Here is a 27,651-nt window from a genome sequence, read left to right on the forward strand (position 1 = left end):
TTCTCGGGACCCATCATGTACATTGTCTCGACCCATGGATCATCAGACTTTCCCGACGTTGTAGTCCAGATACATACATGCCCTTCCTTGAGGCATCTGTGTAATGGTGGAAATCCAAATATCCTAAAATTTTTGGGTTTCCCGCAAGGGGCGTTCCTGCCTTTGTTTGTAGATTAGAGTTGGCGCGTCCACAATGTTTCTCCTACTGGTAGTGTCCTGCCTGTGGTTTGGGAAGCAGTGGTTTATTTACTTTGTTTGTGTGTTTGTTTGTATGTTTCACCTGTTTGGCTGGGGGGAGGTATTTGTACGTGTAACACGTATGTTGATCGAGACCCCTCACCCCCATTGGCGGTGCCTGTGGTCATATATGTCATTCTTATGTGCTGCCTCATATCATAGATATATATCTGTACACACACACACATTTATTTATATATATATATATATATATATATATATATATATATATATATATATATATATATATACATATATATATATGTACATATATATATATATATATATACATATACATATATATATACATATATATATATATATAATATATATATATATATATATATATATATATATATATATATATATATACATATATATATATTTGTATATGTATGTATATATATATATATATATCTATATATATATATATATATATATATATATATTGCTGTATATTTATCTGACATATAGATGTATGGTGTCTGCACATGTATATATCTATATGTGAATATTTATATATGTGTATGTCTATATATGTATACATATTATTACATTAGTCCAAAATGATACAAAAATCACTGAACCCACAGACATTGCCAACATACTGGCAGACAGGTTCAGTGCAAACTTCACCCCCCTCCCCCCCCCTAAAGGAGAGATAACTATCCCAGCCGAGTGTAGCCTCCCAGACATCTCAAATGCGCAGGTGAAAGCTGCTCTCTCTAAAGCTAAAAACACAGCATCAATGGGACTGGATGGTGTCCCTGGCTGTGTGCTACACGAGCTAAATGAGGAATTAAACCCGCACATAAGGCAGCTGTTTAATCTCAGCCTTACCACAGGATACGTGCCCAAGGAGTGGCATACGGCAACTGTGGTCCCACTCCACAAAGGCGCCTCTACGGACCCTGGTAATTACCGCCCCATAAGCTTAACAAGTCTAGTCTGCAAAGCTATGGAGAGGATCATAATGGAGCTCATAAACAAAGATATAGGGGACTTGCAGACATTGGACCCGACCCAGTTTGGCTTTGTCAAGGGAAGATCATGCCTTTTGAACTTGGTCGACTTCTTTGAAACAGTCACCAAGGCCATTGATGAGGGAAAGGCAGTCCATACAGCCTACCTTGACCTTGCAAAGGCTTTCGACACAATACCCCACTCGGGTTTTGTAGAAAAACTTACCAGCTTAAATGTAAACCCATATGTCACAAGATGGGTTGCAAACTGGCTTAAGGACAGAACCCACAGGGTTAGAGTTGCTGGCGCTGTGTCAGACTCCAAGCCGGTCACAAGTGGTGTCCCACAGGGCTCGGTCCTTGGCCCCCTATTGTTTGGCATCTACTTCTCAGAAGTACAGGCCAACATGGGAGGACTTTGGCTGACAAAGATAGCAGACGACAGCAAACTGTGGGCCATAGTGGAAAGTGCATCGGACACGGATATCCTTCAGAAGGGACTCACGGAAACAGATAGCTGGTGCCAGAGCCATGGCCTGAAGTTAAACGCCAAAGAATGTATAGTCATACCCTTCAGGAAAAACAAGGTAACCCCAAGCTACCATATAGGTGGCAATCCACTAAGCACAGAAGAGGTTATCAGGGACCTGGGGACCCAGGTTGACAGTGGCCTTTCTTTGACACTCACATTGCTAAAGTGGTTAGAAAGACCTTCTACATTGCCCACCTGATCATGAAGGGATTCACATCCAGATCTAGTGAGGTCATTGTTCCCCTGTACTCTTCACTTATCAGACCAATGATCGAGTACAATGCCCCATTCGGGATGTATCTCACCCGACATCTGCAGCAATTGAAGAGACCGCAAAAGTTCCTCACCAAAAGGATAAAGGGACTCCAAAATCTGTCATATGCTGCCAGATTGAAGAAACTCCAGCTCTATTCAGTTGCATACCGTCTGCTCAGAGGTGACATGTGCCTGACATACAAGGCCATGTCCAACCCGGAATTAATGGACATGCTCCACCTCAAAAAATCCAAATCCACCAAAACCACTAGAGCAAGCAACTTAAACCTTAGCACGGATATAAATAGGATGTGCTGGAGGGATAGATTTATCACTCAGAGACTCCCTATGCTGTGGAATAAAATCCCGGTCCATGTGAGGCAGAGCACCTCGCTGACTCTGTTCAAGAGAAATCTAGACCTGTGGATGGGAGATCGTAGGTTTACCCCGGGAATCATATCTGTGTCACTGCTGGACAGAGGCACAACAAACTAATGGCCACAGTATTTTTTCATATAAGGGGTGGCGTAAGCCACAAAAATTTGGGCTAGGCTTATAAATGCCTTAGGGCAGATAGCCTAGTATAAACCTATGAACCTATGAACCTATATGTAATTCAGAGAGGCAGAGGTATATATCTATTTAGTTTTATATATATATATATATATATATATATATATATATATATATATATATATATATCTATGTATAGATAGATAGATAGATATATATATATATATATATACACACACACACACACACACACACACACACACACACACACACACACACACACACACACACACACACACACACACATACATCTACATATTTAGCTACATGTCCTGTAATGTTAAATAGTATTGCTGGATGCTATGTTTGTGGAAACATCAGAGTTATGCATATCTGTGGTGGCTAAGTGGCAAATCACATTGCCTATGGTGTGCAAGCTCCTGGGTTCGGGCCTTGCAGGGACTGTTTAATTTATTGCTGGCCAGAATGTGGCCCATTGGATACGGAGTGGTTAAAGAATTTTTACGCTGTTGTCAGCAGGTTTGGGCGACGGTAAGCACTGCTAACTTCTGGTGACATCTGCTTACACATGGTTAGCCTTTCTATTGCTTGCTCTCTGTAAGCACTGCTTCTCGTCATGCAAACAGACTTGCACCTGCTTAGTTGTGCTTATTTATCCTTACTACTGATCTATTTTCGACAGTAATAGTCTACTGGTTCTTGGGGGGCGGGGTGGATTTGGCAAGTGTATGAAGTTATCATTCATTACACTGCTTCCTACTCCAGTTCACACATATATGTTATTTATTACTTATACAACTAAATATATTGACCATAACAGTATTCCACATGGAAATGGAATGTACTGCAGTGGGACTCGAACCGGGATTGATTGCCCGTGAGGCGAACGCTCTGCCCACTACAATATTGCTGTACTGCTTCCTTTGCACATATCCTGCTTTTTATCCTCCTTTTGCAATTTCAACTACGTTTAACTGTAGTGAAGCGATGGGCAAACCCACGCACCTATGGTTAGCTGTGATTGGTGTTTTAAATGCTGTAGATGGGTTTCTTCTTTTACTTTATATGTCCTGTTGCTGTTGTACGCATGGGAGTCTTTTGTTGGGGATATGGGGACACCTGTGAGCAATCTTGCTCATTTCTTGACAGCTTCTGCTGTTCTACATTGCAGGGGTGTGTTTATTCTGAGAGCTCTGCTCTCAGACATGCCCCATGCACTCGTACATGCTCCATGTAAGCTTAGGAGCTCGCCCAGCGCACCTTCATTACTATGCATGGCGCGCTGCCATCCTGTTCCTAAACAGGTGCTTACATGCAGGACTAAACTAGTCCTGCACAGAAGTTTAGTAAATCCGGGGGTTAGTCTTTTAACTATGCTCTTAAAACTGTAAAAATTCAATGTTACTATATTCAAGTTACCATTATTTCTATTAAGTAAAATGTTCTAAGGAAAAAGAATAAAACTTTTATAATTTTTCTTAGTTTTTTTTCCTTTGTATTTAATCTAGTAACTTTTCTTTTTCTCTCTCCTTCACTCTTACCTATAGAACTTTTCTTTTTTTACTATATTCAAGGTAATATCTCTTTCTTCTTCACTAACTCAAGTACCTTCTATATTTAATTTGTGTGTTTTTGTGTCATACTTTTATCATCATTTTTTGATTGTTTCTTCTCTATTTTTTAATGATTTTTATCCCTGTTCTGCTTCACTTACTCCTTCCATAACCTCTTGAATGCATTCAGACACAGTAGATTTGTGTATTTCTACCGACGTTTCTTTACAATCCATCCACATATGACCCACCTTATTGCATTTATAACATTTCAACAAACATTTTTGCATCATGACCTATAGCACCACATTTAGAACATTTCCTTTTTGTACAATCACCAATCAAAGTATTTGATTTTCCACAGTAGAAAAATGTTTTGAGTTGACCCCAATATTTAACAACACCTTTTTGACCATCTATATTTATAACACTAGGGACATGAATGATTTTATCATTTTCCATTTTTAGTTCAACATTACAATCCCAACCACCAGTCCATAATCCTCTACTGTTGAAAACTTTAGAAATGTTTACTACATCTTTATATGCACTATTTCAGGGATATATTAATTTGCTGAAATGTGATTTCAGCGAACACCTAAACATCAACCGCACTTCAGGGAAAATTGTTTCAGCGATTCGCTGAATTTGCCAAGGACAATGAAGTAGTTGGCCAACTACTCAACTTTGTCCTTTTCTCCACTGTACTGCAATCTTAGAGTTGGTATATATAGTTAGTGGGGTGTGTGGGATGTGGGGGTGAAGGCTCCCCAATTGGGTGGGTTCAATTTACTTACATGTCAGTCCATTGTGCTGCAGGACAAGTGTTTATTTACCTTTGGAAAATTCAGTGAATCACTCTAATGATTTTTGCTCAAGTGTCTTTTCAGAGTTTCTTTCTCAATTTCTGTTCTAAACTGAACATGAATTTTCTCTGTAGTTTCTCTGAAAAAAAAGCTTTAACTATAAAAGCATTTCACAAAGTACAGTCTTTTTTATTTTCATATTGACTCAAAAATGTTTCTATTTCCTGACCCTTTTCAAAAATTATATTACAAAAATTTGCTGGAGACGTTCCTAAAGGTGAAAAAACATTGTCCCATAACTCATATATTTGCATTTCTCTTTCTTCCTTGGAAAAAATCCTAACAGTATAATATCTTCTTTGTTTCATAACAGTTTATTTTTCTGATGTTCTTTTTTATATTTTCCTTAACCATATCAGCATAAGTGTTTGTCTTACTATCTCCTGTTTTTTGTATCAAAAATACCTCTTTGCTTTGAATTGTTCATAGGTTCATAGATGTGTACTAGGCTAATGGCCCTGGGGTCTTTACAAGCCTAGCCATAGGATTACCCTGGTATAGTGCCACCTGACCTAAGTTCCCAGTGCCTCTATTGAGTAGAGCCACTGGATTTATCCCCAGGGTGAATTTTCTGCTTCCCATCTACTCATCAAGATTTCTCTTGAAGAGAGTCAGTGAGGTGCTCTGCTTGACATGTATGTGAAGTCTGTTCCATAGCATAGGCAGCCTCTGGGTTATGAACCTGTTTCTCCAGCATGTTCTGTTAATTGTGGTAATGAGGTTGAGGTCTCTGTTTTGTGTGGTGCAGAGGGATTGGGATTTCTTTAGATGCAGCATTTCTAAGAGAGCTGGGTCAGACATGGCTTTGTAAGTCAAGCAGAGATCGCCTCTTAGTAGGCGATATGAGACAGAGAATAGTTGGAGTTTTTTGAGTCTGTCCATATAGGACAAGTGTTTAAGGCCTAGGATCCTCTTTGTCAGGTACTTTTGCAGCCTCTCCTGTTGTTGCAGGTGTCTAGTGAGGTACATACCAAATGGGCATTGTACTCGATGATTGGCCTAATGAGGGAAGAGTAGAGGGAGACAATGACCTCTTTCTTCCTGGATGCAAAACCCTTAGCAATGAGATATGCCACACAGAAGGACTTTCTGACCACAGTGGCAATGTGGTGATCAAAAGAGAGGATGCTGTCAACCTGTGTTCCCAGATCTCTTATAATGCCTTCTGTGTTCAATGGACTACCATCAAAGTGGTAATTCATGAGAAATGGGTTTTTTCCCAAAGGGGATGACGACACATTTTTTGGCATTGAGCTTAAAGCCATGGTTCTGACACCAGTCATTGGCCTCAGTGAGGCTATTCTGTAGGACGTCAACATCACTTTGGGAGTTAATAATAGCGCCCAACTTGCAGTTGTCTGTGAACTTTGTCAGTCAGAGTCCCTTCGTGTTGGCCTGGACTTCAGAGAAGTAGGTACCAAACAGGAGAGGACCCAGGACCAAACCCTGTGGGATTCCACTCGTGACTAGTCAGCAGTCTGACTTGGAGTCAGCTTCTTTCACACTGTGGGTTCTATCTGTGAGCCAGTTTGCAACCCACCTAGTGATATAGGGGTTGGTGCCAAGCTTAGTGAGTTTTTCTATGATTCCTTTGTGTGGAATGGTATCAAAAGCCTTGGCCAGATCGAGGTAGGCTGTATGAACCGGGTCTATATTATAATACAGAAAATCCTTTTAAGTGAATGCAAAAACACTGACATATATTGCATGAAACGAGATTATGTCGAACATACTAAACCGCAAAAACCAAAAAGTCGAAGTGTCATGGTTGGCCTGTCTGCAGTACAGCTCCGTAAGGTAAGTGTGCGATAGTTATGGACCTTAGGGTTAGGGTGCGGGTTAAGGTAAGTGCATAGATAGGTAATGTATGTAAGGTTTAGTGTAAGGTTAGAATTAGGGTTTTGTTAAATGTATGTGTGTGGATTAATTGTTTTGTTTGTTATATCGCTGTAGGGTAAGTGTGCGATAGTTACGGACTTTAGGGTTAGGGTGCGGGTTAAGGTAAGTGCATAGATAGAAATGTATGTAAGGTTTAGTGTAGGGTTAGACATAGGGTTTTGGTGCTTTACTTTAGGGTTAGAAGTAGGGCTTTGGTTAGTGTATGTATGTGGTTTATTTATTTTGTTTGGGTAGGCAGTATGTAGTGGGAGGTGGAGTTGGCCGACTATGGGGATTCGACTTTTTGTATTTCGTGGTTTAGTACATTTGGCATATTCACGTTTCGCACAATATGTGTCAGTGTTTTTGTGTTCACTTAAAGGGAGTTTTGCTATTATAATATAGACCCGTATGAACCACCTTGCATTCATCCACAGCTTTAGAGACTGACTCAAAGAAGTCGACCAAGTTCAGCAGGCATGATCTTCCCTTCACAAATCCAAACTGTGTGGGATCCACAGTTTGGAGATTCCCTATATCCTTGTTTATTAGGACCATGATGACATGTTCCATAGCCAGACTCATCAGACTAATGAGGCAATAGTTCCCAGGGTCTGTAGTCACTCCTCCTTTGTGGAGAGGGATGACTGTAGCAGTGCGCAATTTGGTAGGGACAAAGCCTGAGGTGAGGCTGTGATTGAACAGGGCACATAGGTGAGGTGCCAGTTCACTCTGTAGTTCTTATAGAACACAACCAGAGATATTGTCAGGTCCAATAGAAGCTGTATTCTTGGCCTTGGACAGTGCTGTTTTAACATGTACAGCGGTAATACTGGGTGTCTGGCAATCTACTGGCATTTGATTGGTCCTTTGGGGGGGGGTAAAGTTGGCACTGAATCTGTCAACCAGTATACTGGCAATATGTAAAAAACAAAAAAAAAATGGCAAACGGAGTAGCAAAGTACTAAAAGATTAGTTTAATAAAATAAAATAATCCACGAAGATTTCAAAAGCGCTTTTCATCCAGTGCTGTGACTGGACTTCTTCAGATACTGGTACATAATTAGTAGTAGTGTTAAATGCTTGTTCCACTTAGTCACATGACTAATGCATCAGTGCATTGCAATTAATTAGTAAACTAAGTAGGTAATTACTCCCAAAAAAGCTGATGTATCCTAGAACTAATTGAACTCAAAATAAACCTTAGTGTTGAACAATGCATAAATAAGATTTTTTTAAAAAACATGTGTAATACTACTTGCACTTACTATAATAAATTATTACATACTAAATGTTAGATCTATAATGATAAACTTGTACTTTCTGTTTTACTTAATCCTAAAATTCTTATAAATACAAGTTTAAAAAAAAAAATAATAAAAAAATATATGATGAAATATTGTTTTTTAACGTAATAAACTTTTCAATTTCAAAAAAGGTAAATAGTGCAAGTCTCATTAATTCCTGGAAATTGATTAGCATTCAAGCGTAGATGGCATAATAATTCAAGATATTCTAAGAATAATGAAGCAGGTCCCCCTTGAATGTTTTCACCCATTTGATCAATGACCCTAAACTTGAATTTATGATTAGGGCAATGTTGAGTGTGTCTCGCCAGTACGTTCTCTGTTTTACCTCTCCGAATGGCATACAAATGCTCATAAATCCTTTCTTTAAGTTTTCTATCTGTTTTATCAATATAGAAAACTGAACAGAGAATGCACTGGGCCAGGTACACTACCATCCTACTATTACAATTGTAACGACCAGTAGAAGTAATCTTCTGGTTGTTGATGTGAAAAAATTGTCCCACTGCTATAGAACTGCAGTAGTTACAACTTTCACATCGATACATACCTGATGTTCTAATGTAAGTAACTAGTGGTGTCTCTATAAGCTTTTTTAAGTTCTTACCCCTTCTATATGTAATAACTGGTTTATTGCCTAATTTATTCATTAGTTCAAAGTCACTTCTGAACAAAACCCAGTTCTTATTAATAATCTTCTTGATGTTAGTTGAATCTACACTAAACGTCAATATGAAATTCATCCTATATTTATGAAAGTTATTTACAACTGGATTTATGCTGTTATCACCCATAGGTGAATTTATTTGGGCTGTCCCTTCTATATTCTCACAGTTGTAACTACTTAAACTAAGTATTGGTTTGTAAAAACCTACTTCACATTTATGTAACACCTCTAGAACCAACTCATCAATGAACTTCACAGGGTACCCTCTCTTAATGAACATGTGTTTGAGGTTTTTAACTTCAGCTGAAAAATCCACATCAGTAGTTACCATTCTGGCAGCTCTTATGAGTTGTCCCTTCACTACTGATTTTTTTGCACACTGTGGATGAGCACTTGTATAATGCAAAAAAGTGTTACAATATGTTGGTTTACGATAAATCAATGCAGTCTAAGCATTGAGTGTAGTATCTTTTGTTAACATAACATCCAAATATGCTATGTTATTATTACTATAATTAGATGTAAATTTCAAAAAATTAGAACTAGCATTCAATTCTTGCAAAATAAATTCAGCTGTACTTTCATTTCCCTTAAGAATTATAAAAATGTCATCCAGTAAATGTGTATAATGTACAATCAAGTTCATGATGTTGGTATTATTCAACAAGTGGACATGTTCCCAATGGGCCGTCACCATGTTGAAAACTCGCACCACATGGTGAGCCCATTGCCACCCCTACCATTTGTAATTATAGTGCATTGTCAAAAAGAATAAAATTGTTGGATAAAATAATACTCAACAATTCTTCTACTATCCTAAGTTCATTTTCTGGTGCGTTCAAACTATGCATCCTAGCTAAAACAAATTCTATTCCCTCTTCATGTGGGATCGAACTATATAAGTCACATACATCAACAGTTAAAAAGTTGTTTTCTTTAGAAAACTTTACTTTGTTCACTTCTTCTAGAAAGGTCCAAGAGTCATGACTAATTTGGGGTTACTGTTCTACATATTTCTTAAGAATAGAATCCACAAGTTTAGCACTGGCATAAGTTATTGATTGGCGTACGTCAACTAAAGCCCGCATAGGAGGATCTTGTATGTTTTTGTGGATCTTTCGAACTCCAAAAAGATTTGGAATTTTTGGATGTAACATTGTTAAATAGTTTAAGGTATTAATGTCTACTGATGCTTCTAAGTATAAATCATGCAAATATACATTAATCCTACGGTATGCACTGTTTAATTCATTCCTGCTTACTTGTTTGTATGTGTCAGTATTTAATACTTTCTCCATTCTATGTTTGTAATTCTCATTGCTCATACAAAGCAGGCCTCCCCCCTTTTCTGGTTTCATCATTCTCAATGCTTTACTTCTAATGTCATTCAACCGATCCCTTTCAAGTGAACTGGTATTAGTGCAACTGTTACTCTGTGTATTCAATAATGCTCTAATGTCAAGTGCACATATCTGATCGAACTTGAGTAATGTAGGATGTATTGGTGGATTAAATTTACTGGAAACATACAATTCACTATGTATAGATTTACTGTTATTAAAAAACAATGCCAAGTTAAATTTCCTGATGTATATTTTAAAATCAAGTAATGTTTTAGCCAAATTGGCACAGCATGTAAGAACAAAAGTTAAACCTTTTGAAAACAGTTCTGTGACTCTTTGGTTAATATACTGTCCAGAAAAGTTATATATTTTAAAATCACCTTCTGAATTTGTTAAAATGTCACAAGTAGGTTCATAAGTGTCTACCTTTCGGTTCTCACTTTCCCCCTGGTGTTGTAGGGGTTCTGTTGATACTCTGTTGCTTTCTTCTGGTGTTTGTTCCTTGCCTGGTGAAAATTTTGTCGACTCATTTGTACTGCATCAGAATACAACATATTCGATTGATTCGTACTGTTGTTCTGACTAGTTGAAGCATTGTTATTGACAATAATGGACCCACTATTAGTTTGTTTCTCTTTTTGTCCATTGTGTAATGTTTCTTGTGTTTCTGTTCTTCTTTGATCACTCGCTCCGTTATTAACCATGAGTACTTGCTGCTGTTGAACTGCACCATTCCATGTTTGTGAAGGGGGGGGGGCTAGGGTAAGCAGTCCCGTTTTTATAATCGTTAACATCCTTTTCCAATTTTTTTATTTAATTAGTTTAAGCTTCTCAACTTGTTGGTTAATGCTATTAAAAATACGCTGATATTCGTAATTATAACGAACAAATTCAGGGTGATTTGTGATATTTTTACTCAGTTCTTCTATCTCCACTGAAATCTCGTCTGCTTGAACCTTATAATGTTTACACATTAAATTCATCAAGTCTTTACCTTGCTGATGAAATAGTTCTAAAAGTTCTTTGTGAAATAAAGATCCTGCAGCAAGCCCCGTAGGGTATTGCCAGGATCTAAGACCTTTCGGAATAACATTCTGTTTCAAATTTTCGGCAAAGTATGAAAGTTCAAGTTGAAGTTTCTTGAATTTGAACAACTTGTAATCCAACGTTTTTAAGTCTCCCACTAGTGTCTGTTCATCATTTCTGTCCGGTTGCACTGGGTTCACTTCTAAAGTGTGTAATGATAATGTAGGAGAAGCTCGTAACCATGTTACCAAATCCGGTGCTCCAATAAGCCTTGAAATGTGGTTATGTTGTTGGTTAGGTGGTTGTTGACCCACCGTTATACAAGATTGACTTCTCAAAGTAGTTGTTGTGGTAGTATTCGCTCCAGTCAAACACGGGTTAGGTTGGTTACAATTACTCTGACTTGTTGAAATATTCGCATTGTTACTGTCTCTTATATTAGTAAAAAAGTTTCTTGGAGGTAAGTCATTACAATGTTCTTTATTTTGTACAGTTGTACCTTGCTGTGAAAGAAACATAGAGTGTTGAGATAATGCTTCAACTCTACTAGCTAAATCATCCAGGTGTTTAGTCATTAGTCCTAGTAGTAGGGTGAGGTTCCCTACTTCACCTTCCAAACTTTGGGTGCTCTGCACAAGTGGAACTTCATAGCCCTCGACTTCTTCGGATGCCATACCATATACGAACTAATGTTAACACAAAACCAAAGTCACAAACTTGAAAAACACAGAAAAAATGGCAAATGGAGTAGCAAAGTACTAAAAGATTAGTTTAATAAAATAAAATAATCCACAAAGATTTCAAAAGTGCTTTTCATCCAGTGGTGTGACTGGACTTCTTCAGATACTGGTACATAATTAGTAGTAGTGTTAAATATGTGTTCCACTTAGTCACATGACTAATGCATCAGTGCATTGCAATTAATTAGTAAACTAAGTAGGTAATTACTCCCAAAAAAACTGATGTATCCTAGAACTAATTGAACTCAAATAAACCTTAGTGTTGAACAATGCATAAATAAGATTTTTTAAAAAAACATGTGTAATACTACTTACACTTACTATAATAAACTATCACAGTAAGACGTCCTGTTCGATTCTCAGCTAGAGCGTCTTCTGTGTGGAGACATGCGTGAATGGGCGTACCTTCTTTGAAGGTTGTGCGTCAGGGCTGGCAACTCGGCATGTAAAAATCTACTGCCAGTCATTAGCGGACCGGAGTTCCGCTGTGGCGACCCCTAACCGGGAAAAGCCGAAAGATCCAACAACATACTAAATGTTAGAGCTATAATGATAAACTTGTACTTTCTCTTTTACTTAATCCTAAAATTCTTATAAATGCAAGTTTAAAAATAAAAAAAAATATATATAATGAAATATTGTTTTTTAACGTAATAAACTTTTCAATTTCAAAAAAGGTAAAATAGTGCAAGTCTCATTAATTCCTGGAAATTGATTAGCGTTTAAGCGTAGTTGCCATAATAATTCAAGATATTCTAAGAATAATGAAGCAGGTCCCCCTTGAATGTTTTTACTCATTTGATCAATGACCCTAAACTTGAATTTATGATTAGGGCAATGTTGAGTGTGTCTCGCCAGTGCTTACTCTGTTTTACCTCTTCGAATGGCAAACAAATGCTCATAAATTCTTTCTTTAAGTTTAAGATTAAGTAAAAGAGAAAGTACAAGTTTATCATTATAGATGTAACATTTAGTATGTAATAGTTTATTATAGTAAGTGTAAGTAGTATTACACATCTTTTAAAAAAAAATCTTATTTATGCAGTGTTCAACACTAAGGTTTATTTTGAGTTCAATTAGTTCTAGGATACATCAGTTTTTTTGGGAGTAATTACCTACTTAGTTTACTAATTAATTGCAATGCACTGATGCATTAGTCATGTGACTAAGTGGAACAAGTATTTACCACTACTACTAATTATGTACCAGTATCTGAAGAAGTCCAGTCACAGCACTGGACGAAAAGTCCTTTTGAAATCTTTGTGGATTATTTTATTTTATTCAACTAATCTTTTAGTACTTTGCTATCCCGTTTGCCATTTTTTCTGTTTTTTTCAAATACTGGCAATATGTGTTGGCTCTGTATAGGAGGTACCATTGTGCAGTAGCTCAGAGCAAATCGGGGTATTGCTGTGGAGATTTTTTACATAAATATAGAAGGTCTTGTGATTGTCTTTACTATCTGCTGCAATTCTGTTTTCATAGCTAGCTTTAGAGGATTTGAAGAGGGATCTCAACTTTTTGTTGAGGCTGATAAGGGAGTTTTTCCAGTCATGGGACTTCACCTTATTCCACATCAGTTTCGTCCTTCTGTTGTAGAGTTTGTTTATGACAGGAGACCACCAGATTGGCTTCCTTTATTTGTAGGAGAGTGTCTTGGTTCTACTGGATATGGTGAGATCCATGCATTTGTGTACATGTTCGTACAGTGCATTGGTGTATGATTGTGCGGTCACAGAACTATTCTCCATTTGCATGGGTGCCGGGAAGTTAGCCACCACTGCTTTTAGAAGCCCAAAGTTAGCTTTGGAGAAGTTTTTCATGGTGGTTACCTTTGCGGGGGTGGGTGGGAGGGATGTGGATTTCCAAGGTGATTAGTTTGTGGTCAGATCTAACCAGGGAGGAGCTGACCACTGGTGTAGAGAAATTGTCGCCCATGTTAGTAATGACCAGGTCAAGGATGTTGCTACCTCTAGTGGGGGTAAGAATGAGCTGGACCAGGGCATTGGAATTAATGAAATCCAGGAAAAGTTGGGCAAGTATATTGGTACATGAGTAGTTTACCCAGTTAATGGAGGAATATTTGAAGTCACCTAATAAGAGAGTGTTAGGTTGGACCCTAACATTCTCCAGGGTGCTTAGGAATGTGGAGTGTGAGACTTGGGACATGGTTGGGGACCTATAGCAGGCTACAACCTGAAAAGCTGTCTTACCCAATGTTAGCTGCACCTGAAGAATCTCTGAAGCCTTATGTTGGGCTACCAGTCTGGAGGTGTGCACATCCTTTATGAATATGGAAACACCATTGCCTTTGGAGCTTTGGTCCAAGTTCTGGGGCCGAAATGTGTGGAATGAGTTATAGCCTGGTAGTGCAGGGGTGCTTTCTGCTGCCTTGAACCAGGTCTCTGTTACAGCACAAATGTCAATGTTCTCCATTTTAAGGAGTGCTTCGAGTGAGTGCATTTTGAGATTTAGACATCTAGCATTGAGCAGCATTACCCTCAGATTGCATTTGTTTGTAGCTGTTATGGTGGTAATTTGGTCTTTAGAGCACCACCTAAAAAGGCACTATAGGGATGGCAAGAGCCTTGGCCAGTATCCAGAAGCCCAGGGGTGACAGATGCAGACCATCTCTGGCAAAGTATTGAAGTCTGTCCAATCATGTCATCCCAGGCAGACAGATACTGGATCCCCTTAGAATGACACCAGAAACTTAGCCAATTGTTGAAATCAATCATTTTCTGCTTGTAATGTGGTATCATTCTGGGTGATGGTAGGATGCTGCTCAGGCCTAGGGTCATACCCACCTGGGCTACATAATCTGAGATCTCCTCCATGTCTCTTTTCATGTAGTCCAGGGAGGTACATCTCGGGTCATTCAAACCCACATGTACAATGACAGAGTCATATTTGTACCTGTTGTTGAGGGACTTGAGTGCATGCATTATGTGGTGGATCCTGGCACCTGACAGGCAGCTGACTGTTACTTTCTCCTTATTCAACCTAGTGAGTGGGACATCAGTGTGCCTCACAATCGAGTTACCTATGACTAGCGTGTTGGGCATGCTGTTTTGCCTTAGGGACTTTGGTTGAGTGGCACACTGTTTAGGAGAGTTATGTGTCTCGTAATTAGTGTTGTGTTGTGGTGGTCGAGTGTGTTTCTGCCTTGGAGGTCTCTGCTGCTTGGGTAGATTTTTATTGAGAGCCTCCATGAAGGTGGGTGTGTGGTTTGTATTTTTATGTGAAGGCAGTGCTGGTGTGTATTCTGGAGGGCTATGTGTTCCATGTGCTGTGGTGCAAGTGATGACCTTCTCCTCTTGACCAGCTATTCCAGTCTTGGCTGTAGAGTGCGTGGCTTCCAATTTGGATATATAAGTGCATCTCTTGCAAGTCTGAGTGTTAGAGGGTAAGAGGAGAGGGTTGTCAGTGTACTTGCGGCAGTTGCTACATTGCCTCAGGATGTCCAAGTTCACCAGGTTAATAGGAGAAAGCACAGGGTACTGACCTTTAGACATGTCTGGAGGGGTGGGCATTAATAAATACTGGAGATATTTCCTTGTAAAACATTTAGTGCTGGTAGCACTTTTGTGCGCTACAATAATTGCTACACAAAGTCTGGCAAAGTGCTAGACCAATAAGCTAGTATAAGTGCAGGAGAGGAGAGAACTAGTAGATCTAAGGAAAAATTGAAGAGCAGACTCTGGCACCACTCAGAAGCTTACAAACAGTCCTGGATACAGCAAGTTTGTATCTGGACTAGACTAGTAACAGGAAAAGTGGGAAACAAGTGCAAATACAGGCTTTTAAACTGGAAAGTTGAGAGAGATGGAAAAACTGTCCAAATGGCCAATAAGCCACCAATTCTGGGCCAGAAACCACTCCTCTTATGATAGATAGGCTACCTAGTGCTTACCACTCCCAATGAGCTAGAAGGCTTCCCTCCAGCACAGAAAAGGTTGGGGGGCTCAGGAGCTTACAAACAGTCCTGGATACAGCAAATCGGTATCTGGACTAGACTTGTTACAGGAAAAGGGGGAAACAAGTACAAATGTGGGCTTTTAAATCAGGAATTTGAAAGAGATATGAACTTATGAACCTATGAATAGCTGCTGCTGGAAAATCTCTTCTGAATCTGGAAAAGGCTCACCTGTCTTTTCCCTGAGCATGGACCCTCCTGATGTTTCAAAAATATCCATAGTAGACACAACTGTCTTCCTACTATCATCTCCAACCACTGGAACTCCACCTGAAGGCATATATGCCTTCTATCTCTATTCTCTGACCTCAGACACAGATAGAGAATGCGTGTCTACCTTTCTTCTCTTCTCTAATCTCTCAACACATTATAAGCTGATTTTAATGCTTGACTGCCTTCTTCTGCTCCAAATCACCAACAAACAACTCTCTTGATTCCATTGCTGTAACTCCTTGCTTCATACCAGAAACAGAAGCAGGAAGTGCAACCACAAAAATGTTCCTCCTCACAATAAAAAGAGTTGGGGAAGTTCCTTAATGTCCTGCTCAAATTTCCCCTAGCAGTACAAATACACCTTGGAGTGCCCATGAAAACAGGCTACTAGCCTAATGGGACTAACCAGGTCAAAAAGGATAAATAAAAAGTTAATATTTAATGCTTTTAATTGGAAAGCTGTTCCCAAATGTGGAACAGTATGAAATGCATTCATAAGGTCAGGATAACTAATGTACAGTATCAGTCCATTATCAAGTGATGCAATTACCTCTTCAAATATTATTGCAAGATTTAAAAGATAAACTCTCTGTTTAACAAACCCATAGTTTTCTTTTTCTAATAGAGACACATTCCTTGTATATTTTGGATAAGCTCCATTATGATTCTTTACAATTTCATGCAGCTTACCGGCCAGGCTGATGAACTGAAATTTGTGTGGGTTTTACATGACCCTCAACCCTCACTTTGAAAATTGGCACCACTGCAATTCCTGTCATAAATAATGGACATACCCACCGACTATTTTTTTCTTAACATGGTTAAAAGGTGTTAGTTAAGTTGTTAACAATTTTGTGTAAGAAACTACCAAATAAGTTGTATGGTCACATGGAATTTAAGTTTGTAGTTTTTCTTGTAGCAGCAGTAGTCGTATCTGTAATTATATATCTCCTCTTTCTGTATAGTAGTCTGATATGTCTTTGTTTATTGTGAATTTTGTGCACATTTTTTCTATAGGACTTTCGCCATGTCATGAAGCTGGGTAAACACATTGCAGTTTATTGGTAATGCTGTTATATATAATTTCATGAGTGCACCACTGAAGTTTTTATTTATTTATTGTTGAATTCATCTAAAACTTTAGTCATAGTCATAACTGACTTGTAGGGCAAGTGCTGCAGTTATGCTCTGAAACAGGTGAAAGCACAGATTTGTTAAATACTTTTTAGTACCTTTTTATATTATACCTCTCAGTGCTGTTAAGCACTTGTTTTATGCTACAGCATTAACAGTATTCAGGGGCCACAGCAGAGGAGTAGCAGGAAGCTAATTCAGACTTTTGTTTAATTCCAAATGAAGTGTTTAGCTGCTTCCTAATTGTTTTCTTGGGTGCCCAGTCTTTGTTTGTCTGAAGTTAGTGTTTTATTGGTTTCTAAATTACTATTGCTACACTGTTTTCAATTCTTCTGTTTCTAACCTTTGCAGTACATAACAGCAAGTAAAGCTCCACTACAAAGAAGTATGATTGGGTCTCACTGGCCACAGCCCATGATGTTATGAGTTCTTGATATAGATGTCAAGATTCACCTCTTAAGTTTCACTTTCAACATGAATTTTTGATATCTGCGTCTCCAGCACATAACATTTTGGTTGTAATTAGAGACTCAGTTGTAATCCTCTATGGTATGTGTTTGAGAACTGCATGACAAGAAGTTCACCTCGACAGATGTGTGATGCAAAACTCAAGCAATGAATCTTGACATCCATGTTGACAACACATAATAATTGTTTAAGATTAAAGAGACCAAATCATAATTCTTTGTGGTATGAAGCTTTAATTGCTCCATTTGTCGCCAGTTACAGAAGAAAAAAGTATAGGAGCGTAGAGTGCTGCACAGTTCTGAAAGATGTAAATCACTTAGCTACAGAGGCAAAGCATCCATCTGATGAATGACTAGTTTTAAAAATTCTGCCACTGTACATGTGTGCGTGTGCATGTGTGCGTGCGTGTGTAAGTGTGTGCATGAGTGTACACGTGTGTGTGTGCGTGTTTGAGTGTGTGTGTGTGTGTGTGTGTGCACGTGTGTGTGCATATGTGTGTGTGTGTGTGTGTGTGTGTGTGTGTGTGTGTGTGTGTGTGTGTGTGTGTGTGTGCATGTGTGTATGTGTGTGTGTGTTTGTGTGTGTGTGTGTGTGTGTGTGTGTGTGTGTGTGTGTGTCTGTGTGTGTGTCTGTGTATGTGCATGTGTGCGTCTGTGCGTGTGTGTGTTGGTGAAAGTAAAGTGTATAATACCTTTTAAAGCTATCAAAATATTTAAGACACTGTTCTGTGGTGGCTATTCTTATGCTTGAGTAAGAGACTGGAGCCAAACAGTACTTAACAAAACTTTAAATACCTTTCTTATGTAAACAAAAAAGGTTCTTAAAATGGCTGCCTTTTTCCTGAATTTGGAGTTCAGTCACAAGATTCCCTGCACTACATTTGTATATGATCTTTGTTAATTACAGAGAGTATAAACATTACGTAGTAGAAAAATCATTATAATATCCAGTACATTACCATTCTTTGTTGAGTTTTATACTAAGATTATTTTCATTAAGTCAGTTTCTATTTTGAAGTATTGATAGTTGAGGCTATACTGGAGCTAGAATCTCTGTATTTTAATTTTGACAGCTCATCATATAGTTTTAATCGGCCGGTCATTTTAAGTTCCTTGAATTCAGAGGTGCTCATTGTGGTGAGCTTAAATACTTTAATGTTGTTACTTGGCCAATGGGTGGAGTGCTAGAACATACTGTCTGTACTGGTCCAGCTTGCCTGAGTAGATAGGATGAATGTTACTTTGTGGATCACCTTCTATGCTGTGGCACAGGAGCTTGCTATGGTTACATATTGTTATCTGAGTGAATGGATCTCTGGAATTAGTTACCATAATGTAGAACACATGCTTGGTGCTGAACACCTGCTCTGGTCTGGTTGAAACTCTAGAATTGGATGCTGTGATGTGGCATAAACACTTAGTGCTGAATGCCAGTGCTGGTGTGAATGGACATCTGTAGGACTGGTTGCCATGATATGGGATAAAGGGTTGTCAAAGTACTGCCCTTTAAGTAATGTTATCTAGCTGTTCTACAAAAACTTGTTACAGAGCAGTACTGTAACCAAAAGGCAGTCTGTGCCATGTGAACACAGAAAGATAATGTACTGTGGTGCCAACTTGTAGCCTATACATTTTATGTAGGTGGGGTGCAATATAGGTGTAACAGTGTAATTCAGTGCTCTGGCATAAAGTATACCTTTTACGAGGGGTGCAATCTGTAAATTCCTGCCTGCATCCCTATAAATAAGTTTGGTACCAGCAGCCTGAGTGATACGCATTGTTGGCATGGTTTCCAAAGTGACAACAGTCACTGATGCTGTTTTCTTTGTTAGAAATTTGTTTCTTTAAGTGCTGTTTCTGTCTGAATGTAGTAAGCATACAGACAAAGGTACCACTTAAAGTGAATAATTTTTGATACAGACAAACAACCGCTGTGTCTGCTATCAACTCAATAGTCTGTAGACATGTCAGAATTAAGTATCTCTGAGGTTATCACTTACCAAACTGACAGCAGTCACAACTGTTATTTTTCTATGGACAATGTTAAATTCTTCTGTTTAAGTTACTGTCTTAAGGTATTACATACTTTCGGACAGCAGCAGCAGTAATTAAACAGAAAACTATATGGAGTTAAAAAAGCATTAACTACTTTGCACTCTGAATGTCAGCATGTACATGTTGAATGCATGAGTAGTAGAAGTTTTAGACATGCCCTTAATGAACAAGCCATGGCAAACCACCAAAGTCCACTCCTTTTACAGAATAGCATACTAGGGACACTGTGATTACACTCCTATATCAGAGGAAAAAGACAAGATAATTAAGCAGTACTCTAGTGCAAGACCCGATATTTACAGGTCTTAGAAAGGTACTTAATGACTGTTATTCACATTTCCAAGCATTGATAATATCAGCTAGGCAGTTAGTACTAACAGTACCTACCAACAAACGACAGAGGCAGAAGTAGAAATAGCTTTGCTTCTGCCTGCTGTATACGCCTACTATCTATCCCGGATTTTGCTTCATATTTTTGCCCCATGCCCTTTGAACTTCTTTCATTTTCTGGGAAATCACTGAAGATTACACTCTGTGAAATAATGCCATTAACAGACGTTCACACTTCTTACTGATCACAATGCATGTTTATCCAAAGCCTGTCATTCTATTAACAATTTAAGTGAATAAGAACTCTTCCTTGTTTTGATCCTTTGTTCCAACCACAAAAAAAAGCTGCTAAGGGCTTTACTGGCTTTCAAAGCCAGTGCACTTTTTTCCCTGGAAACACATAGTACATGGATCACATATAGCTCTATGCACTACAAATAATTATGTTTGGGTCTCCAATCATTTCTCTGTGTTATGTGTTTGAGATATGGATGCCAGGTTTCACATTTCATTGCTTTGCTCTCTATATACATTTTTTGGCATCCATGTCAGAAATCTGATCATAATCATCTATATTTAGAAAATTAAGCCATTTTTGTCATTGCATAATAATGATACTCCATTAGTGTGTGGATGTAATGCTAAATTTGCTTAGACCAAGTTTTGTTTTATAACTCAAGTTTCATCCTCATGATCAAACCATCATTCTAAGTACACACCACTTTTGGGGAAGGGACCAATCCTTCCTGATATCATCTTCAACTATACTCATTATACCTGACACAAATCAATATTCATGAAATCTCATATACATGTACTGTAAACATGCAGGTTATGTTCTCAGAATTATTAATTCCAATTGGAACATTATCACCAGTGACGAGTCTATCAAAGATTTCGTTAGTAACAGGCCAACCTTTGTATACAAAACAGGCCCGAACATTAAAAATCTTATTGAATGGAAGGCCAATAGACAAGGGGGGAGTAACAACACACAGAGATGGGGGACCAAGAAATGTGGTAGATGTTCGCAATGTGCCTTCATTTGCGAGGACGTTTGTTGTACTTTAAAAAATATTAACAACAACAAAATTAGATTTGCCTATGGTAATTGCAATACCAAGCACTTGATTTACTTAGCTATGTGCTGCTCTTGTCCCTGTTATTATGTCGGGAAAACCGACAGGTTATTTAAAAACAGAATTTACGATCACATGTATTGTATAGGGAAGAGGGATGAGAACAACGCCTTATTTAGGCACATCTCTAAAAGTAAAACATGTGATAAGTTTAAATTTGGAATTTTGGAAGTAGTTAGGGACAATCCGAGGGGTGGGGACATTAAGAGAAAGGTGGGAGAGAAAGAAATAAAATGGCAGTTGAAATTAAATGCAGCTTGTCTTCCAGGTCTCAACGATATGATCCCCACAAAACCCTTGGTTAGGAACACATAACATCTCGATTAATTATTTCCTATCTTCAGTATTACATTTAAAAATTTAATAGAAGTATACAACCTGTAGAAATCTGTTCACAGAATTTTACTGTCCTTATATTAATATTATACATGGCATGTACAGGTAGTGTTTTAGTAACAGTTGAATTTTATATCCAACAAATACTGTCTTGTAAGGAAAGATGTTAAGACAGATTTTTAACACGTGACAATGTTTGACATTGCATTTTTGTGTTATTTTTAAACATGTACTATATAGTACAATATTGTTGCTTTTTGACAAAGACTAGGTTTTTAGGAGTACAAATTTACATACAATGGTATTTAGTGTTTTATTTTGAAGGTTAAGTATGTATTATTAGTGAGAAAGTAAGTACTGTAGTTTTAAGAAATGGTGAGGGCGTAGCTCTTAAACAATTAACTTTTGGCGGTTTTTTAGTATTTATAGAGAGCCCCAGGGCTTATCAAGTGTTCTGATGAAGTGTATTTTTATACATGAAAGCGCTCAACAACTGTTTTTGGCTTGTTAAATAAAGAGCTTGTGCTTTTATTTAAATCAAGAGTGGATCGTGGAATTTACTGTGGTACCAGTGTGTTATTTTGTCGATTGTTGCCTCCACAGTGACTTTTGGGAATCATTCTAAGTTTAGAATAAAGCATTTAACTAGGCACTAAACCAGGCTAAAAAGTGTCTCTCTACCTCTAACATGTTCTTACTATGACTATCTAACTTTTTCTCAGCTTCACCCCTACACTATTATATCGATCCACCCTAAATCCATCTCTTTTATTCACTCACTGATATCATCTTCAACTATACTCATTATACCTGACTTATTTCTCTAACTTTATTCATGTCATCTCATATACATGTACTGTAAACTACACATTATGTTCTCAGAATTATGTACTAAGCATTATGTTATGTGCTCCTTTTTCCATTCACACCTCTTATTTTAATTTTTTCTTTTTGAAAATTTGATTGTTTGACTATTGTTAAACATTATTTCATTTAAACTTTGTAATTTCTGTTCTGTGGAGCTATTGTCTCTGAACTTCCAATAAAAATGGACCATTAGCCCAATTGGACATTTCCTGTAAACAAATATAAATAAAAAATAAATAAAACTTGTTTGCTAAAAGTTGCAGTGAGTTAGTCCTTCTGCCCTTGCTCTGCTATTTTATGCTGAGAGACTACAAAAGATAAGTTGCTTATTTTCAAATGTTTCTGCACTTCTGATAAAGTAAAACAATATTTGCTGCATATCTGTTTAAACTGTCAACTCTTTTTTAGGCCTAGTGAATTTAGTCCTTACCAGTGTTCTGTTTTTTTTTATTAACTACGGTGGTGGTGCTGCGGTAGCATTGTCGCCTCACAGTAAGACGTTGTCCTGTTCGATTCTCAGCTAAAACATCTTCTATGTGGAGACATGCGTGAATGGGCATACCTTCATTGAAGGTTGTGCGTCAGGGCTGGCAACTCGGCACGTAAAAATCTATTGCCAATCATTAGCGGACCGGAGTTCCGCTGCGGCGACCCCTAACCGGAAAGCCGAAAGACGCAACAACAACCTGTGTTCTGATTTTTGTCTCCTTTTTGTTTCTCTGCTTTTCTATGCATTTTGCTTACTGCTGTAGTTGAAAAACACTAGCATAGAGCTGAATATCTATTACTGTTTGTGGCCGTTGGAGTTTGTAGTACAATCTTTTGTCTAGAGAGGTCTATCTGTTTCTTTGTGGCAGGGGGTTTCAGACTGGTCTGATATGGATAGAATTATTACACAGGGCTTTGTTTTTTAGATTGGATAATTTGGCTTGTTCCTTTTTTCTCTCCCTTAAATAGCTAGTGTAGTAAATCAGTTTGTACTTGTTTGCTAAAAGCTGCAGTGAGTTAGGCCTTCTGCCCTTGCTCTGCTGTTTTATGCTGAGAACTGCAAAAGATAAGTTGCTTATTTTTAACTGTTTCTGCACTTCTGATAAAGTAAAACAATATTTTCTGCATATCTGTTGAAACTATGCAACTCTTTTTTAGGCCTAGTGAATTCAGTCCTTACCTATGTTCTGATCTTGTATTCCAAACATCCACCCAACTGTTGTTGTGGTATTAAAGCTTGTGGCTTTTGAGTTGCCCGCCTCTACAATACATTTCATATTGGACACTCCCCCAAGTCCAATACATCAGCTCCTTCTAGTGAATACAGTGAGATCAGTTGTGAAGGCCCACCCCTTTAGCTTCTTAACCTTAAATTATTTTCGGTCTCCTCACCTTCTACTAAAAAAAAAAAAAAAAAAAACTTCCCACCTCATTTTGCTTGTGCTTAGGTATTCAAATGCATATAATTTGTCAAATTTGTTACTGCTTGTTGGTAGCCTTATACTTTATTTGAGCTGCTTTTTACTGTTGTAATTATGAGCTAATTTATCACATTTGCAAACTGTATTTCATTGCTATTTACTGCAATTCATTACTGTTCAATTGCATTTTACTGCATTTCATTACTGTTTAACTATATTTTTTCATACTGTAAATTCTGTTTGTTGTCTGTAGTGGTAAATCTGTGCTTTGTTTCTGAGTTTTACTGTTTTCTTAACCCTTAAATTGAGTAGCATAGTCTAATACAGGTTTGCTGCATCCAGAGCTGCAGCTGTGCTGTTTTTACCCCTTTGTGAGGTATTCCATCTTTAAATTCTCCCTTAGTAGCACTTGTGTGATCACTTAGTAGTACTACTTTTAGTCCTTTCACCCTTTACCCTCTTAGCTCTCTTTGGCCTCTCTCCATCAGTTTCTGACAAATATGGATGGACGATTTCCTGTGCTTTTAACTGCCAGTCTGGTTGATATAGACATCCTGAGACAGTGTAGCAACAGTCTCATGCAGACAGACAACCCTCTACTACTACCACTTAGGAACACAATTTGTGAGACATGCAATTACATTAAGATCCTAGAGTCAATTCTCTCCCTCACAAGCCAGCATATCTGGTACTGAGAAGGTTGTCAACATAAACACCACACCTCAACCACCAACCACACCTATACAACACTCACCCACATATGTAGAAGTCCTCAACAAAAACATACTCAAACAAAAGAGACCTCTGAGGCAAAAACACATGCAAACTTCACTGCCCACCACACCACGCACACTCCACACACCTGTGTCTCACAGCCACTAAGGCCAAAACATAAACCCACATATTAGTCATAGGAGACTCCATTGTGAGACACACAGATGTCCCCCTCACCAGGCTGGATAAGGAGAAAGTCGCAGTTAGTTGTTTGTCAGGTGCCAGAATCTGCCATATCACCCATGCACTCAAGTCTCTCAACAACAGGTACTGTTATGACTCTGTCATAGACTGTGTTGGCGTGGACAACTTGAGATGTACCTCCCTGGACTACATGAAGAGAGGCATGATAGAGCTCACTGAATATGTGTCTCAGGCAGGTATGTTCCTAGCCTTAAGCAGCATTCTACAATCACCCAGAATGATGCCTCAATACAAACAAAAAATAATTGACTTTAACAATTGGCTTAGTTTCTGGTGTTATTCCAAGGGGATCCAGTACTTGACAGCCTAGGAAGACATGATTTACAAACCACCATGCTTTGCCAGAGATGGACTGCATCTGTCTCCCTTGGGCTTCAGGCACCTGGCAAAGGCTCTTGCCTCTCCTATATTGCCTTTTTTGGCAATGCCATAGGGTCAACACTACCAACATGAAAAGTTCATCAAAACACAAATTAAAGGTCATACTGCTAAATGCTAGGAGTCTAAACATGAAACTGCATTAATTGCAAGTATTCTTAACCCTGGAAGATGCTGATATTTATGCAGTCACTGAAATCTGGTTCAAAGCTGCGGAGAGCACCTCAGCCATACCATGTTACTCATTCTGTCATACATTCAGACCCCAAACTGTGGGTAGCGAAGTAAAAGGAGGAGGAGTTGCAATATATATAAAAGACATACACATCTCCAGGCTGGTCAAACAGTATGACACACAGGAGACACTCCAGGTGCAGTTAACCATTGACAGGACCCTTATTCAAATCATAGCTAGCTACAGGACCTCAACTTTGACTCAAGATGTCCACTCCACCTATTTGGACCTCTTCAAATCTATCAAGATTCAACCCTTTACCCTGATCCTGGGAGACTTTAACTATCCAACCATAGACTGGAAGAACTACTCATGCCAAAACACAAATGCCCAGAGATTCCTTGATTTTGTCAATGCGAAGGCCATGGACCAGCTGGTTGACAATCCCACAAGAAGTGAAAATATCTTGGACTTGGTATTAACCAACATGAGTAACCACTGCAGCATCCCTACAGTGTCATCCTCCCTGATAAGATCCAACCACAAAGCAGTCACTTTTGAAGTCACCATCTCCACTGACCACCCCTAGATAAGGTCAAACAAAACAACCTCTTGGAAGCTGATTACAACCTCCTGAGGGAAGGTATAAACAGCTTCACAGCTCCCTCCCCCCATAGGAACTGGCACATATATCCAAACCTACAACAAAGTACTATGCAAGCAGTTATATAGCTGCATGGAATCAGGAATACACGACAAGACAAAATCCTCATCCTCAAGGAAGAGTAAACCTGTCTGATGGACATCAACAATAAATAAACTCTATAATAAAAGGAAAAAACTGCTGTCCAGGACTAAGAAGGAGCAGGTGCCTAATTGGAAGCAATCTCTCCTTAGTCTAAACAAGCAAATAAGAGCACTAGTGAAATTCTCCAAAGCAAGCTTCAAGTCCAAACTGGCCACATCTACTAAAGGCAATCACAAGGCTTTCTTCGCATATGTCCACCATCTCAAGGGAAGTACCCAGAACTGGTGGTCAAGGACACCACATACACAAATGCTGTAGATATAGCCAACCTGCTGGCAGACATGTTCAGTGAAAACGTCACTCCTCTGTCCACCATCAGTAAATCAGGACATCCCCAGCACCTGCCCCCCTCCACTTATCTCTAGGGTGCAAGTCATCCCTGCCCTCTCAAAGGCAAAAACTACAGCCTCCATTCCAGGCTGCATCCTACATGAACTCAGACAGGAACTTGCAGCACCATTAGGCACCCTATTCAACCAAAGCATGAGTACTGGCTTCATCCCAGCTACTGTCATCCTTTTGTACAAAAGTGGATCATCCACCTTTCCAGGAAATTATAGACCCATCAGCCTAACTAGCCTGATCTGCAAGGCCATGGAGTGGATTATCATGACCTCATTAACAAGGACATTGGCAACCTCCAAACACTTGATCCTACACAATTTGGTTTCATCAAGGGGAGGTCATGCCTGTTAAATTTGGTTGACTTCTTTGAGACAGTCACCAAAGCCATGGATGAGAGGAAGATGGTGCACACCACCTACCTTGACCTGGCTAAAGCCTTTGATACTATTCCCCACTCAGGTATAATAGATAAACTCTCTCAACTAGGCATCAGTCTGTATGTTAACAGATGAGTAGCAAACCAGCTCACTGATAGAACCCACCTAGTCAAAATATGGGAAGCTGCCTCAAGCAGTCGACCTGTAATGAGTGGTGTACCCCAGGGATCGGTGTTGGGGCCTTTGTTGTTTGGGATATACTTTTCTGAGGTGCAGACCAAAACCAGTGGGCTATGGCTGACCAGGTTTGCAGATGATGACACGCTGGGTGCTGTCATCTGCTTCCCTAGTGATGTGGACCTCCTCCAAGAGGGTCTCACCCAAACAGATGACTGGTGCCAGAAACATAGCCTCAAACTGAATGCTAAAAAATGCATTATCATTCCTTTTGGGGAGAGTGACATCCCCACAAATTATCACATTTATAACAAGGTCCTAAGCACACAATCATTTGTGAGGGACTTGGGCACCCAGGTTGATAGCAAACTGACTTTTGACCACCATATTGCCTCCGTTGTACAGAAAGCTTTCTACATGGCGCACCTCATTAGTAAGGGTATCTCATCCAGGGATAAGGTGGTCATAACATCCCTGTATTCTTTCTTTATAAGACCCAGTATGGAGTACAATGTCTCTTTCGGCATGTACCTCACCAAGCACATGCAGAAGTTGGGGAGACCACAGAGGTTTCTCACCAGGAGAAT

The sequence above is a fragment of the Protopterus annectens genome, chromosome 11.part0 (assembly GCF_019279795.1).
Source record: "Protopterus annectens isolate FY-2018-M chromosome 11.part0, PAN1.0, whole genome shotgun sequence".
NCBI classification, from domain to species: domain Eukaryota; kingdom Metazoa; phylum Chordata; order Ceratodontiformes; family Protopteridae; genus Protopterus; species Protopterus annectens.